Source organism: Stomoxys calcitrans, chromosome 1, assembly GCF_963082655.1.
Source record: "Stomoxys calcitrans chromosome 1, idStoCalc2.1, whole genome shotgun sequence".
In the NCBI taxonomy this organism is placed as follows: domain Eukaryota; kingdom Metazoa; phylum Arthropoda; class Insecta; order Diptera; family Muscidae; genus Stomoxys; species Stomoxys calcitrans.
Window position 1 is genome coordinate 252,480,695 of NC_081552.1, and position 16,413 is coordinate 252,497,107.

The 16,413-nt window shown below is 38.3% G+C and overlaps 1 protein-coding gene across 2 annotated transcripts in view; it reads right to left on the reverse strand.

Annotated features, from left to right (window-relative positions):
• Window positions 1-16,413, reverse strand: part of LOC106089356 (neurotactin) — an 86,268-nt gene that overhangs the window by 35,620 nt on the left and 34,235 nt on the right. Inside the window, exon 1 of one of the 2 annotated variants that reach the window (XM_059360048.1) lies at window positions 943-959. The exons of the other annotated variant lie outside the window; for it this stretch is intronic. The gene's annotated coding sequence lies outside the window, so the exon portion shown is untranslated. Of the gene's footprint in view, window positions 1-942; window positions 960-16,413 lie in introns of those variants that run through there. 2 annotated transcript variants of the gene reach the window in all.

The following is a 16,413-nucleotide window of genomic DNA, read 5'->3' on the forward strand; positions in this document are numbered from 1 at the left end:
CGTATTCTACTCTTCAATATCTTTCATTTGATATCCATATTGTCTTTATCGGTCCACTTGTGATTTTGGGTGGTGTTTTTGGGGTAAAGGGGGAGGGTCCGCCCCTTCCGATATCAACAAATTATAATGCGTATTTCTTCTTCTTGACCATATTTGTAATCTACTCCCGAATATCTTTCATTTGAGTCCCATGATCGTCAAATAAACCTATTTTAAGGTGTTTTGGTGCTGGGGCGGCCCCCCAGGTACTTGGACCCAACTTTGATTATGAAATTCGTACTCTACTCTTGAATAGCTTTCATTTGAATCCCATATTGTTCCGATCGGTCAACTTTTATTTTTGGGTAGTACTTTTGGTGTAAGGGGGAGGGTCCGCCCCCCTCCCGATATCAAAAAATTATATAGCCGACAAAGAAACAAACACAAATTGAATTTTATATAATCGCATAAACGTTGGTTTTCAGCGATGAAAAACGGACATAGTACCAGCCTTAAAGGATAAAACACGTTTTAGTGTTCCGATGAAAAATGGACATAGTACCAGCCTTAAATGATAAAACACGTTTTATTGAACAACATTCATTTTGGATTTATTTTACATCCCAACAATTTTCACCGTTAATGTTTACAGCGTGGGCAGTTTGCTGTCTCCTTGCCTCTGGATGGAAAATGAAGAAAGCCAGAATAGAATTCCTGTACAAAATGCTAAAGGTTAAGCAAATTTGAGTATCTGGACTTTTTTTGCCACCATCATTTTGTACGTCCATTGCAAGGTGGGTTATGTGTGAGCAACACAACCAAACGAGGGTATAAAGATGAAATTAATTTCTTAACTTCCTATAATTTGTGGTTCTTTTCATGCGTAGGTGGGGGCGGAAGAATAAGAATAAGAATGGCAATTAATAGACCTTTTGAGTTTAGGCATCAACACACAATACATACATCATGAATGAATGGATCTGACCTCCGGAGATAGCGTTTAGCACATGGTCACCACAAAGTTTAGTCCATAAAGAAGTCTCCACTATTTTTATAGTGGGGGGGGGGGGGGGGGGGGGGGGGTCAGGAGGGATAATTTATTTCGCTTTTTTCACTGCGTAGGGGGAGAAGTAGGATTTGCGCTGCTTAACAACTAAAAGCGTTTTTGATGATGTGATTGCTGGTTTGTTCCGCTCCTTTGCCATAGACTACAATGGGCAATTGCCACACAATGGAGCCAGAGAATACACATAAACGAGCAGGGGCCACTTCACTCCACACCCTGGTAATTGAAAGCGATTCTCCTGAAATTATGTGGGTTTTGTACAGAAAAAAAAGAACCCCGAGAAAAAGAAAAGACTTACAGGCAGACAGACAGACCTCAGGCTTAACACATTTATAATAGCCTGTAAGGAGACAAGAAAACAAGAGAGAGTACTGCTAGGGTATTGATTTTTTTGTAGCTTATTCAAGTTTTCCTAGGGAATGGCAAACAAAAGGCGACAATGGTTACGGGATTGTATTGAAAAATAAACAAAAAAAAAAAACCCAGAAGAATAGCCCCGCTAAATTATCTCTGTCCACACGAACGACCTTCTTCTCGGTAAGTTTAGTTGTCAAAGTTTACTGTGAGCATAGGCTGTGGTGGCGTTTCTGCTAGCTTTAGGTTTGGGAAGCCCTTCAAATTTGTATTGTACCTTTTTTCTGCTTCTGAAAGAGTAGAGTAGTGTCACCGTTGGCTATGGATGGCAAAGTAGTTGGCCAGATTACTTGAGTGTGAAATTTTTATTTTCTTGGATAATTTTTGCAATAAAGCTTTGGCTTAGAAAGCCAGAAAATCTCAGTTTAAGGCTTAAAGAAATTCTGAGGCAAGAAGCAAAAAAAAAAAAAAAAACAATAAAAAGTAGCCTGGCCAGACCATTAAGGGCTTTAAATTATTCAATGTTCAACATTTCGGCATCAAACGAATTAATCTGCATTTCAACACAAAAGTTTTGCAGCTTTGGCAAGAATATCATCAGAACTTTAATAATTTGTACAACAAGTTTAGGGGCCGTAATCACAAAACATAATGAAGCCTCAAAAAAGCTCATTTTACAGTCCTATATGGGAAATCTGTCAAATAAACCCATTTCAAATGTTAACGCAATATATATAGTCCTGGAGAAAAACAGCATCACATTCTAATTTTGTGTGTAAATATCGTTCATTAGTAATCGCTCACTTTGGCTTTCTGACCTAGTTCCTTCATTCAGTTCATTATTTATCAGTTTATGTTACTTTTCTTTCATTGGGCAACCAACCATTCTATGGAGTTAAGCAACCCAGATCCCACTCCACTAACCCAGATCGTTCATTTAATTTATTAGTTCTGTGAACTATTTTTTCCTTTTTTTGCACTGACCAATCATTTTTTAGTGCTAAGCAATGTCATTTAAAAGTGACCGCTCTCTTGAGCTCTCTTATCTCACTGAACTAGTTCCTTTAGATAGTTCACTAGTTTAGTGAACTGTTTTGGTCACTTTTTGTTCACTAGTGATCCATTCTGCTAGTGTTGGCCAAGCTCATTCATTATAGAGACCGCCCACTTTATTTCATATTATCTTACTGAACTAGTTCCTTGAGTTAGTACACTAGTTCAGTGAGCTGCATTGGTGAATTTTTTGTTCGCCGGTGAGCCATTCTGCTAGGTCATTCACTTAATTTCATATCATCTTACTGAACTAGTTCCTTGAGTTAGTTCACTAGTTTAGTGAGTTGTTTTGGTCACTTTTCGTTCACTGGTGAGTCATTCTGTTAGTGTTGGGCAAGGTCATTCATTAAAGTGACCGCTCACTTTATTTCAGATCATCTCACGGAACTAGTTCCTTGAGTTAATAAACTAGTTCAATGAGCTGTATTGGTGACTTTTCCATTCTGCTAGTGTTGGGCAAGGTCATTCATTAAAATGACCGCTCAATTTATTTCACATCATCTCACTGAACTAGTTCTTCATGTAGTACACTAGTTCATTGAGCTATATTGGTCACTTTTCGTTCACTGGTGAGCCATTCTGCTAGTGTTGGCCAAGGTCATTCATTAAAATGACCGCTCAATTTATTTCACATCATCTCACTGAACTAGTTCTTGAGTTAGTACACTAGTTCAGTGAGCTATAGTAGCCATTTTTCGTTCACTGGTGAGCTACCCTGCTAGTGTTGGGCAATGCCATACATGAATTAGAGATCAATCTTCCGCTTAGTTTATTTGAGTTCACTGAACTAGGTCGTTCAGTTTGTTCAATAGTTTTGTTTGCTGTATAAGATGAGTCTCTTTCACCATTATTTTGCAAAAAAAAAAGATCAAGAGAGGAAAAACACAGCAGAGGGCTGGGATGAATATCGCGTATTGAGACGCATTTCCCGGGCGGTCAGGATGCGGCCTTGGCGGATGATCTCGTCAGGGACATCGTTGATGAGGAGATGAATGTTTGAACAGTCTCCACTTTACGTCCATTTAAATCGGCCGGACCTGACGGTATTATACCAGCACTGCTGCAGGAGACCCTTGTAGTCATTCTGCTCTGGCTACAATGGATTTTCGGGGCGAACCTGGAATGTAAGATCTACCAAGGGCATGGAGGAGGGTTAAGGTGGTTTTTATATCCAAGGAGGGAAAAATAAACCACAGCACGACGAAGTATTATAGGACCATTAGTCTGTCAACGCTTTTTTTCTCAAAACCCTGGTTGAAGAGGGGGACTGACGCCGGAGAACTTCAGTAGGAAACAACACACATAACTCAAAGGCAGATCGGTGGAGACAGCCGTTCACGAAGTGGTACGGGAGGTCGAGACTTGCCTCTGACAGTATGAGTACACCATGGCGGCGTTCTTGAATATTGAGATGGCCTTCAATAACGTGGAAATAGGATAAATAGTCGCAACACTGTATTCTGAATAGATGGGATTGACCCCATAATCTCCTGCTTTATGACAGGATTATTAATTCCAACCTGGAAGGAAGTGTGGTCAGGAGGCGGGTGACAAGAGGCACGCCCCAGGGAGAGTTGTTCTCGCCGATTCAGTGGAACCTCGTGATGAATGAAATCCTGTTGGAATTCGGCGGAGTTGGCACGAAAAAATCGCTTATGTGCACATCGTCATGTTGTTAGTCCGAGGCAGGTTTGTGTCGACAATCAGCGAGATCATGGAAGTGTCACTGAGGAGATTGTCGAGATGGACTACCAGAAATGGGTCAAGGAGCAACCCAAGGAAGAAGGGGTTGGCGCTCTTCATGCGCAGATATAAGAGACTGGAGTTCAGATTGCCGTATTTGGACGGCATCACACTGCATTCGATTCGCAGCTGTCCTGGAAGAGGAAGATCGAGATAAGAGGCCCTAAGGCATTGTGCGCTTTTCACTTCTGCATGAGGATTTTTCGGTAGGGAGTGGGAGGGTAACCCTCAATATGATATATGAGAGAATATGAGAAAATATGAGACCAGTACTGACCTATGGAGCAACGGCATGGTGGAGGTCCGTGGAAAAGAACACTCGTACGAGGGAATTTGAGAAGGTCCAGAGACTGACCTGCATCGGGGTCACAGGGGCACTGAGATTCGCAATGCAGCAGGTGGATACCGGATATGCAGCCCATGGGGGTCTATATGCGGAACTGCGCCGCCAAAATTGCGCTAAGGCTGAGGGAGCTCGACATGCTGAAGGAGGACAGTTACGGCCACAGTTCCATTCTGGATGTTATGGATGTGGAGGGTAGTTTGAGGAGGATCTCAGACTACCTGGCACCGATACCTACTGGGATAAGGGCTTTCAGAATACGTTTTCCTGGAAGGGATGAATGGAGGGCGAATGCAGTGTTTGAGGAGGATAATACCTTGATCTTCACTGATGACTCCAAGATGTCAATGAGACGAGTGTACGGTCTTTGAGGTATGGGTCTCTGTCCATTACAGTAGTCACAACTCAGGATTTATGTGGAGAGCATGGCGCTCAAGACCTTGAGTACGTGGACGGTGAGGTCAAGGTGAGTGGCAGATTGTTTGAAGTCCCCGTATAGACTTCAAGTTTACGATGTGACGCTGACATGGGTTTCCGGACATGAGAGAATTCCAGGAAACGAGGGGCCGGGCGAAACAGTCACCGGTCTTATCAACGTGCCATTTGTCGAGCTACTGAACAAAGTAGAAGAGATGGCCAGAGCGGCATCGGTAGCAAGATTGGACGGTTGCCGGACTGCTAAAAATAATAAATCGATAATAGTATCGGTAGTGCCTGGAGGTCACCGTGGCGCAGAGGTTAGCATGTCCGCCTATGACGCCGAACGCCTGGGCTCAAATCCCGGCGAGAACATCTGCAAAAAATATTCAGCCTTTTTAATGCTGGCTACATTTGTGAGGTATTCTGCCAAGTTCAAACTTCTATACCAAGTGGTTTCGCTATGCGACACGCAGTTTGGACTCGGCATAAAAAATAGGCCCCTTATCATTGAGCTAAAACTTTAATCGGACTGCACCCATTTGTATGAGAGAAGTATCCAACGTTTCTTAGGAGAAAAATTGGGAAATTTAGTTCAGTAGTAGTTGGTATCGAAAGTGCCATCGATATTTGCCCATCTCCGAGACTGGGAGTTTTGAAAATTGTGGTTAGGGGAAGGGACAGCTCTCCTTCGTCTATCAAAAAAACAAAAAACTCATCATAGTTCAAACATTTCATGAGAGCTCAAAAGGTTGATAGCGGCTGAAATTTTGCATTTGGCGTTTTCTTATGATTTTTGACCGAATTAATTCCAAAGGCCATCTCAATATGTTGACAAATCATCAACTGCTGAGCTGTTGGCGCCACAAAAATCCCATACACTATCATATGGAATAGCCACTCACATCCTCTATGGAAATTCAAAATGACGTGAGCGAAAATCCCTAACAAGAACTTTCTTTATTGAAAACATTCGGTTTCCTTTGATAGGCTTATTCGGCATTGGGTATTAAATACAAAACAAAAAAATCTTCAAATGACCCCAACCGCAGAGCAGCATCAAACATTTTTTGAAATAAGCCAGATAGGCTTAAGAACGGCAAAACAAAATTAAAATGCAATTCCAATTGATGAACCAACAAATCATTGACTAAAGTCCGGAAAAAATAGAGAACAAAAAATAAAAAATCGAAAATAATTATGTACAAATGAGTGAAAAAGATGTCTATCAATGGCAATATATCGACTGTTTTGTACCACACATCACCCAGGCATTGCTTGCAGCTAGCCTTCCATCTTTGTTGCATTGACAGGCTTTAGTTTCATCCATCCATTGGATGGTCTTCTCTGTCCACAATTCGCTGGTATTGCAACGTCTTCTTCATAGCAAGTCAAGTTAAAGTAGAAGTAGGAAAAAACTAAAGCGAACATTGAACCTAGGAATTGCCAGCGAACCACAACAATGCAGTTAGCGCAGATTCACAGTTTTCAGTTTGTAGGAATATTCTGTAAGTCCAATGTGTAATAGAAGTGCAATTGCAGTACTTAGTGTGTGTGTATGTGTACATTGGGATGTATAGCAATTATATGGGTGAACTCGAAAGAGTATCAGCATATTTTAAAAGGATGACAAGAGTAAGTAAGTAAGAAAGTTTTCAAAATAAGTAACCGACTTTAGGTTTAGGGAAGGCCATTGTTAGTATGGTTAGGTTAGAATGGCGCTTCGTCAAACAGACTAACTAACACAACATAAGTTCACAGTGATACCACAGTTTGACTCTTGGAACGAACACACAAAATTTTTGGTGGGAAGCGATTTTATATTTATGTTATGTTATGTTATGTTATGTTATGTTATGTTATGTTATGTTATGTTATGTCATGTTATGTTATGTTATGTTATGTTATGTTATGTTATGTTATGTTATGTTATGTTATGTTATGTTATGTTATGTTATGTTATGTTATGTTATGTTATGTTATGTTATGTTATGTTATGTTATGTTATGTTATGTTATGTTATGTTATGTTATGTTATGTTATGTTATGTTATGTTATGTTATGTTATGTTATGTTATGTTATGTTATGTTATGTTATGTTATGTTATGTTATGTTATGTTATGTTATGTTATGTTATGTTATGTTATGTTATGTTATGTTATGTTATGTTATGTTATGTTATGTTATGTTATGTTATGTTATGTTATGTTATGTTATGTTATGTTATGTTATGTTATGTTATGTTATGTTATGTTATGTTATGTTATGTTATGTTATGTTATGTTATGTTATGTTATGTTATGTTATGTTATGTTATGTTATGTTATGTTATGTTATGTTATGTTATGTTATGTTATGTTATGTTATGTTATGTTATGTTATGTTATGTTATGTTATGTTATGTTATGTTATGTTATGTTATGTTATGTTATGTTATGTTATGTTATGTTATGTTATGTTATGTTATGTTATGTTATGTTATGTTATGTTATGTTATGTTATGTTATGTTATGTTATGTTATGTTATGTCATGTTAACATCACACCTAACATACAGCCTAATGTACCATACTCTTGGGCAATTGCGATGCAAAGGACGGAAGCATGCAACAATACGTGTTGATTGCTAGAAAATAAAGAAAGAAACGTACTGCAACTTGCAACAATTGCTGACGATGAAGAAAAAATGCTGTAATTACGATTAAAGTCTAAACAAGTCACTTCTCTGTTATTTACTGCCGCTTACCTCGTCATCATCCCCAACCCTCATCTCATCGTACACTTTGCCCATACACACCCTGTTGTTGGCTGATGATCTCATTGTGACTGCAAACAAGATGACTGACTGGTCGCTCGCTTTAGCTCCCATTGGAATAATGCCACTGGCCACTGTGATGGCCACTACTAATGATGATAAGTTATCGGGGTGTAAAATTAATCCATTTCAATTGAATTCTCACCATGTTGAAGTGAATGAGTCCACGTTTATCTCAGAGTCGTAAATAATTACGGAAACACAGCACCATATTGGTAGCCAACGGCAGGCAATTATCATCCAAAGTGGAAAAAACCGCTAAAAATGGCAACCCTGTTGACTAATGGCGCTATCATACCACGCATAAATTACCAGAGAGCACTACTTCTTCACACTTGTCCGTTGTTGGACCATGTGGTGGTGTGTGTGTGTGTGTGTTGAGTAACATGATCTTTTTGGAAATTGTATGTAATATGGCACGAGTTCGTGGTGGCGGTGCACCGACTGGTGCAGAAGTCATCTTTGTCTGATGACTTTGGGAGGGGAATTGCAGCACTCAGTAGTCACTGTTTAAAAACCGCAAACATAAACTTTTTGTGGGCAATCAATTTATGCACTCCTTCTATTATCATTAATGTAGCAAATGAGTGTGGTTGTCATAAATTGCTCCCAGCACTTGCAACTATAAATGATGGGGAAGGGGGGGTAAGCTTGTTAAGTTATATTTATTTGACCTCATGTATTAGATATCCAAACAAATAGTTGAACACAAAGCGTGCCTTTGCATTAGCATTAACTAGTTTCGTTGATCTTCTTGTCGGGTTTGGGGAGCTGGAAAATTTTTAGATGATTAATGAAGTAATGGGTGCCAATAATAATACTGCTTCAATCTCCCAGGATACACTTTTGGTTCCCGATGTCTGGAAAATGGGCAGAGTGAAACGATTTCATGTACCGGAAGTCGGCTACCTAACCCCAATACTTTTGAACACACTTAAGGCCTTAGTACAATTGGAAGGTAAAGTCATAAGCTCAGCTGATAAAATTTTCCAATTTCAGAGTTGTATTCTAATCCCACTAGAACGTCAAATGCTTTGTTTGGATTTTAAAGGTTTTTTACATTTTGTTTCTTTTCTGGTCCGATTCGTATCGAATTTGGTCCGATTTGGACCAAATTCGACACGGATATTGAGTGGTCTATTAATTACAAGACATTGTTCAATTTTGTAGAACAAAATATTGGTCTTTTTGCTAGCCATAGCGAAATATAGACCGACCTGAGCCATATATGACACGGATGTTGAAAAGCCTTACATGATTACTGTGTCAAATTTTGGACGAAATCGGATTATAAATGTGCCTTTTATGGGGCCAAGACTTTAAATCGAAAGATCGGTCTTTATGGCAGCTATCCAGATCTGAACCGATCTGGGCCAAATTGAAGAGGGCTGTCGAAGGGCTTAACGTATCTCCCTGTCCCAAATTTCGGCGAAATCGGACAATAAAAGCGCCTTTTATTGGTCCAAAACTTTAAACCGAGAGATCGGTCTATATGGCAGCTATATCCAAATCTGGACTGATCTGAACCAAATTGCAGAAAGTTGTCGAAGAACCTAACGCAACTCATTGTCCCAAATTTCAGCGAAATCAGACAATAAATGCGCCTTTTATGGGCCCAAGACCTTAAATCGAGAGACCGGTCTATATGGCAGCTATATCCAGATCTGAACCGATCTGGGCCAAATTGAAGAGGGCTGTCGAAGGGCTTAACGCAACTCCCTGTCCCAAATTTCGGCGAATTCAGACAATAAATGCGCCTTTTATGGGCCCAAAACCTTAAATCGATAGATCGGTCTATATGGTAGCTACAGCGGTCAAAAAAAGTATTCATCATTAGCAAAATTGATAATAAATTCACTTTTTTTGGGTAATTGAAGAAAATTTAAAGTAAACAAATAATGCAGTTTTATGCAATAGTTTATTTTTCGTAATATGTTTTAAAATAAATTCAAAAAATAAATTTAATTAGCGCAAAAAATGCAATTTTATATAATAACACCAAAAACAGAACAAAAAAAGTATTCATCATTGATGTGCTATCATCAAAGTCAAATTCAAATATTATTTGGGAATCCCCCTTTTCTGTTTTATTTAGTAAAGGAGGCTTTGCCCTTGACAGCAAATATTTAATTTCATTGAAAATATAGTTTTTGTCAAAATGGGTCGTAAGCAAAACGAGGTTTCTGATGAGGTAAAAGTTTTGATAATAAAACACCACAGGAATGGTTTAACTCAAAAAACTATCAGTGAAATATTAAATAGACCACGATCTACTATACAATCCATCATCAGAAAGTGGACAGAAACGAAAACTGTTGACAATAAACCAAGATCTGGTCGACCAAAAGCACTTTCAGATGGAGATGTGCGTTGGCTAGTGCGGCAAGTTCAGAAAACTCCGAAGACAAATGCGACCATTCTTCGTAAAAACACTATGTGCTGTAAAACTTGGGCTTGGTAATAACTTTCAATATTATCAAGATAATGACCCCAAACTTTCTGCTTTAAATACCAAGATGTGGATGCTGTATAACTGCCCCAAAGTCATTAAAACTCCTCCTCAAAGTCCCGACTTGAACCCAATTGAACATCTTTGGGAACATCTCGAACGCAAATTGAGAACGCGCAATTTTTCGAGCAAGAGTCAAATGCAACAGGTGATAATGGAGGAATGGACTAATATAGACCAAAATATAACCGCTAAATTAGTCCAATCGATGTCAAACCGTTTAAAAGAAGTTATAAGACGCGGTGGTCGAATAACAAAGTATTAATTTTTTTAAATTATGTTATTTATTTTTTTGTTTTTTTGCAATGATGAATACTTTTTTTGTTTAATTTTTTGTGTTCAGCTGTAAAATGGCCCTTTTTGTTCCAATAAATACTATTTTTTTTCTTTAAAAACAATGAAATTGTGTACATATATATCACACAAGCACTACTGCATCATTAGTTTACTATGTTTTTATTCCAATTGTCTTTTGTAGACTTATTAAAAAAAAAACATTGAATGATGAATACTTTTTTTGACCGCTGTATATTCAAATCTGGACCGATCTGAGCCAAATTGTAACAGGATGTCGAAAGGGCGTAACACAACTCACTGTCCCAAATTTTGGCAAAGTTGGACAATAAATGCTCCTTTTATGGGCCCAAGGACTTAAATCGATAGATCGGTCTATATGGCAGCTATATCCAAATCTGGACCGATCTGGGCCAAATTGAAGAAAAATGTCAAGTGGCCTAACACAACTCACTTTCAAAAAATTTCAACAAAATTGGATAATAAATGTGTCTTTTATGGGTCTAAGATCCTAAATCGGCGGATCGGTCTATATGGGGGCTAAATCAAGATATAGTCCCATATACTCCATCTGTGCAAAGTTTCAGCTCAATATCTCTTTAAAGGCTGTAGCGTGATTTCAACAGACAGGGGGACGGACATGGCTAGATCGTTTTAGATTTTTACGCTGATCAAGAATATATATACTTTATAGGGTCGGAAATAGATATTTCGATGCAAAATAGATGCAAACGGAATGACAAAATGAATATATCACCATCTTTCGGTGGCGGGTATAACTACAATTAGAATTTGACAGTGTACACAGATTTGACAGTCTAGTGGGAAATCAATACGCAAATGTCGAACAATTTTTAACTTTGACGACTAAAATTATTATCAACATGTGGCAGCACTGAATGACACTCACTTTTGAGCGGCAAAGTTGAAATGTTTTCAACTTTTCCGCGTTGTGGGATTTATGTGCAGAGTTGCAGTTTTGCAACGCGACACCCAAAAAGAAAGCTCAAAGTGCTCATTCTGTTTTGGCTTTTATAGTTCTCGATGTCTGGAAACAGACGTAATGAATGATTCCGCTACTGATGATAGTCAAATATTGGTTGCCAAAAAAGTAATTGCGGATTTTTTAAAAGAAAGTAAATGCATTTTTAATAAAACTTAGAATGAACTTTAATCAAATATACTTTTTTTCACTTTTTTTCTAAAGCAAGCTAAAAGTAACAGCTGATAACTGACAGAAGAAAGAATGCAATTACAGAGTCACAAGCTGTGAAAAAATTTTTCAACGCCGACTATATGAAAAATCCGCAATTACTTTCTGGGCAACCCAATACAAGTAGAGGGCGCTCTATTTGGCATTTATTCTCATATGTATTGCACTTTTGTTTGTAGACATGTGTCTACACGTATGTTCGATGCAATAAACGCTTGATTCTGTCGAAAAAGTAGCATATTTATTCCGAAATCCATTTTTCAAATTAAATTTTTCGTACGTATCATACGATGTGTACAAGTTTTTGAAATTACATATGACAAGTCTTATTGTGTAACAGCAACTTTAGCTCATTTTTAACAGTTTTAATTCACTTTCTTCGCACAGGTTTTCTTTATTTCAATCATTGTCCTATATTTCGAATATTTTGAACAATTTATGTTCTTGATTTTAGTTGTGTGGTGGTGAAGTTTCGCAATAGCGGAACATTCTTCTGATTTAAATTGCACAAGTTTTTATTTGATTTGTGAACTTGACTCTAAGTGCCTGCTTGCTGCAATGTTTACGCCTTTGAGTGTACATATCTACGTGAAATTTATGCGTTTCCTTTACGACTTTTTCCTGAATTCCCCCTTTTTGGTATTTTATAGTTTCTACCATACATGGGCTATGTGTAGTTTCTTGATTTTGTACTTTATTTGACTAATTAACGAAACGAAGGAATTTTAATGTGTTTAGTGTAAAAATATTTATGTTAAGTTCATGACCAAATTTTAGGGTTTCTTTTTTGTTCATATACCCAATGAAAGAGTTTTACATGTGGTCTTGATTAATGGATGGGGAATGTACGACATTACGGTCATAAAATATTATGACGGCAACTCTAAAGCGCTTACAAAGGGGTTTTTCTCGAAATAAAAACTAGGTGGGAACAATTAAAATTGAAGTAATGCTTCAAAGAAAAAGCATTTTTTTTCATTTTAACTTTCCTAGATTTTTTAAATAATACCTTAAATATTTACGTATAAAGCTTAATACTGACTTCGATTGTGCGGAAAATGTAGCTAAACATCAATTAAATGTTGTGAAATCTCACAATGTTTCCAACAGTGTTGCTAATTTGTTTAATTGTAATTCAACTTTTTTATTTGGCTTTACACGTTGGTTTAGTAGAAAACAGTTGTATGTTGACATCATTGTTATCATATGACTGTCAACCAAGCTAAAAACAATTTTTGCTACAAATTGGTAGTTTTAAGTACAAAGCCATCCGCGTAGAAGTCTATGCTACTTTTATTACCGGGAAAGAACTTTAATCATATATACTTTTTTTACACTTTTTTTCTAAAGCAAGCTAAAATTAACAGCTGATAACTGACAGAAGAAAGAATGCAATTACAGAGTCACAAGTTGTGAAAAAATTTGTCAACGCCGATTATATGAAAAATCCGCAATTACTTTTGGGGCAACCCAATATGTAGAGGAAATAGGAGCTAATGAAAATAAGATTTAAAATTTGTACAGAGGAAATACCAAAATAAAGAATACATATTTTCATGCAGTTTAATTGCTAAGAAGTTTTTTTGTTTTTTTTTTTTGAGTTTTAATACATATATAATATAATAAAGGGTGATTTTTTTGAGGTTAGGATTTTCATGCATTAGTATTTGACAGATCACGTGGGATTTCAGACATGGTGTCAAAGAGAAAGATGCTCAGTATGCTTTGACATTTCATCATGAATAGACTTACTAACGAGCAACGCTTGCAAATCATTGAATTTTATTACCAAAATCAGTGTTCGGTTCGAAATGTGTTCATTCACCGTAACGTTGCGTCCAACAGCATCTTTGAAAAAATACGGTCCAATGATTCCACCAGCGTACAAACCACACCAAACAGTGCATTTTTCGGGATGCATGGGCAGTTCTTGAACGGCTTCTGGTTGCTCTTCACTCCAAATGCGGCAATTTTGCTTATTTACGTAGCCATTCAACCAGAAATGAGCCTCATCGCTTAACAAAATTTGTCAAAATTTGAACACATTTCGAACCGAACACTGATTTTGGTAATAAAATTCAATGATTTGCAAGCGTTGCTCGTTAGTAAGTCTATTCATGATGAAATGTCAAAGCATACTGAGCATCTTTCTCTTTGACATCATGTCTGAAATCCCACGTGATCTGTCAAATACTAATGCATGAAAATCCTAACCTCAAAAAAATCACCCTTTACCTTAAATATTTACGTATAAAGCTTAATACTGACTTCGATTGTGCGGAAAATGTTGCTAAACATCAATTAAATGTTGTGAAACCTCACAATGTTTCCAACAGTGTTGCTAATTTGTTTAATTGTAATTCAACTTTTTTATTTGGCTTTACACGTTGGTTTAGTAGAAAACAGTTGTATGTTGACATCATTGTTATCATATGACTGTCAACCAAGCTAAAAACAATTTTTGCTACAAATTGGTAGTTTTAAGTACAAAGCCATCCGCGTAGAAGTCTATGCTACTTTTATTACCGGGAAAGAACTTTAATAAAATATACTTTTTTACACTTTTTTTCTAAAGCAAGCTAAAAGTAACAGCTGATAACTGACAGAAGAAAGAATGCAATTACAGAGTCAGAAGCTGTGAAAAAATTTGTCAACGCCGTCTATATGAAAAATTCGCAATTACTTTTTGGGCAACCAATAGTTCCAATAGATTCTATCGCTTCCAACAGACCACAACACCATATAACAATATAGTTCTGACAACTGCAGTATATACCCAGTGCATGACACGCGGTTTAAACTCCCCAACTTTTGCCAATAGCCCTCTTGCAGGTGTATAGGGCAAGATTTGATTTTCTTGCCCTTTCCAAAATGTTGGATTTGATTTGGAAATTTCCTGTCTAGCCAAACACTCAGGTATTTTGCGCTTTCAGTAAATGGAACATTCTCTCCTCCCAAGGAAGCAGATGCCACTGTAAGTAACTTTTATCTCCTGCTGAAAAGACCTACTTCTGTCTTGTACGGATTTACGCCTACGCCACTTTCGAAAGCCAATTTTGCTGTGACACCTAGAGGTTTCTGAAGTATATCCCTAAGAGTGCTGGAAAACTTCCCCTAACCGCAATTGTCACGACATCAGCATACGCGACCACTTTTACACCTTTTTTCCAGAGACAATAATATATTGTTAAAGGCTTTATTTCCAAAGTAGAGGAGACGGTACACCTCCTTGAGGTGTTCCTCTGCTGACCCATGTTTTAAGATCCACAGATCCCAAGCCTACCGTCTTTTAGTAAGTAAGCTATTAATAAACGTGGTCCGCAGATTGTTAAACGCCACCACGATGTCAATGCATACCGCCAGGGTGTACGTTTGGGCATCGAAGGATTCAGTCTCCACCGACCTTCCCTTGACATAAGCATGCTGTTTGTATTTGAGCAGTTCGCTGGATACCCTTGTCTTTATCATGGTGTCCACAAAGAGTTCCATGGTTTTGAGTAGAAAGAACGTAAGGCTTATAGGCCTTTGGTGACGCATAACTTGCCTTGCCGGGCTTGGGTATAAATACCAGCCTTGCCACCTGCCAGGATTTCGGAGTATATAAACCCAGAAGGCCACCGTAGCGCAGAGCTTAGCATGTCCGCCTATGACGCTGAACGCCTGGGTTCGAATCCTGGTGAGACCATCAGAATAAAACATTTTCAGCGGTGGTTTTCCCCTTCTAATTCTGGCAACATTTGTGAGGTACTATGCCATGCAATACTTCTCTCCAAAGAGGTGTCGCACTGTGGCACGCCGTTCGGACTCGGCTATAAAAAGGAGGCTCCTTATCATTGAGCTTAAACTTGAATCGGACTGCACTCATTGACATGAGAGAAGTTTGCCCTTGTTCCTTAGGGGAATATTCATGGGAAAAATTTGCATTTGCAAGTCCCAGGCACGCTGTGGGAGTGAGTAAGTAATTGAGTGAGTAAGTAAGTGAGTAAGTAAGTAAGTGAGTGAGTAAGTAAGTGAGTAAGGTTATTAATAAACTTTCTTACGATTGTATTGATGATGGAGAAAGTACAGGGTATTATGGCACTTGTACGTGGGGGGCCTTGCGTTGAGTACAGTCTTCTGACCAAAAGAGTCAGGAACTCGCGCTCTTCGGATTTCGGGCATTCGTTTGTTCTGCGGTAGGCCGATGACGTCGTCGAGGGGCGACTACACGGCATTGGCATTGCCAAACTGATCTTTCGTAGATGGCAACTTGGAGTTTGTCTTCCCCTAACTACTCTGGTCCCTCTATATACACCGATTGGTCCAATATGAATGAGGACACTGGAGCAGAGGTTTTTTTTATTGAATTCAACGTCTTTCTTGTATTTATTCTCTTGTCAGGAGGAATGTCAATAATGTGCAGCATCTCAAGAGTGAATCTGCGTTTGTAATGATTCTCCTGAGTGAGAATCTTTGCGTCTTCGAAGTTCGGTTTATGGTCAGTTTGGGCACAGTGGCGGCAGCAATGGGCGGTTTTCCGCTCTAGCGGTTTATCTACAGCTTTTTGGTCTGACTTGTCATAGTAGTGCCAACATATGCCATTGGACACATGTTGGTCTTGTCCCCGTTGCATTTAATTTTATACACT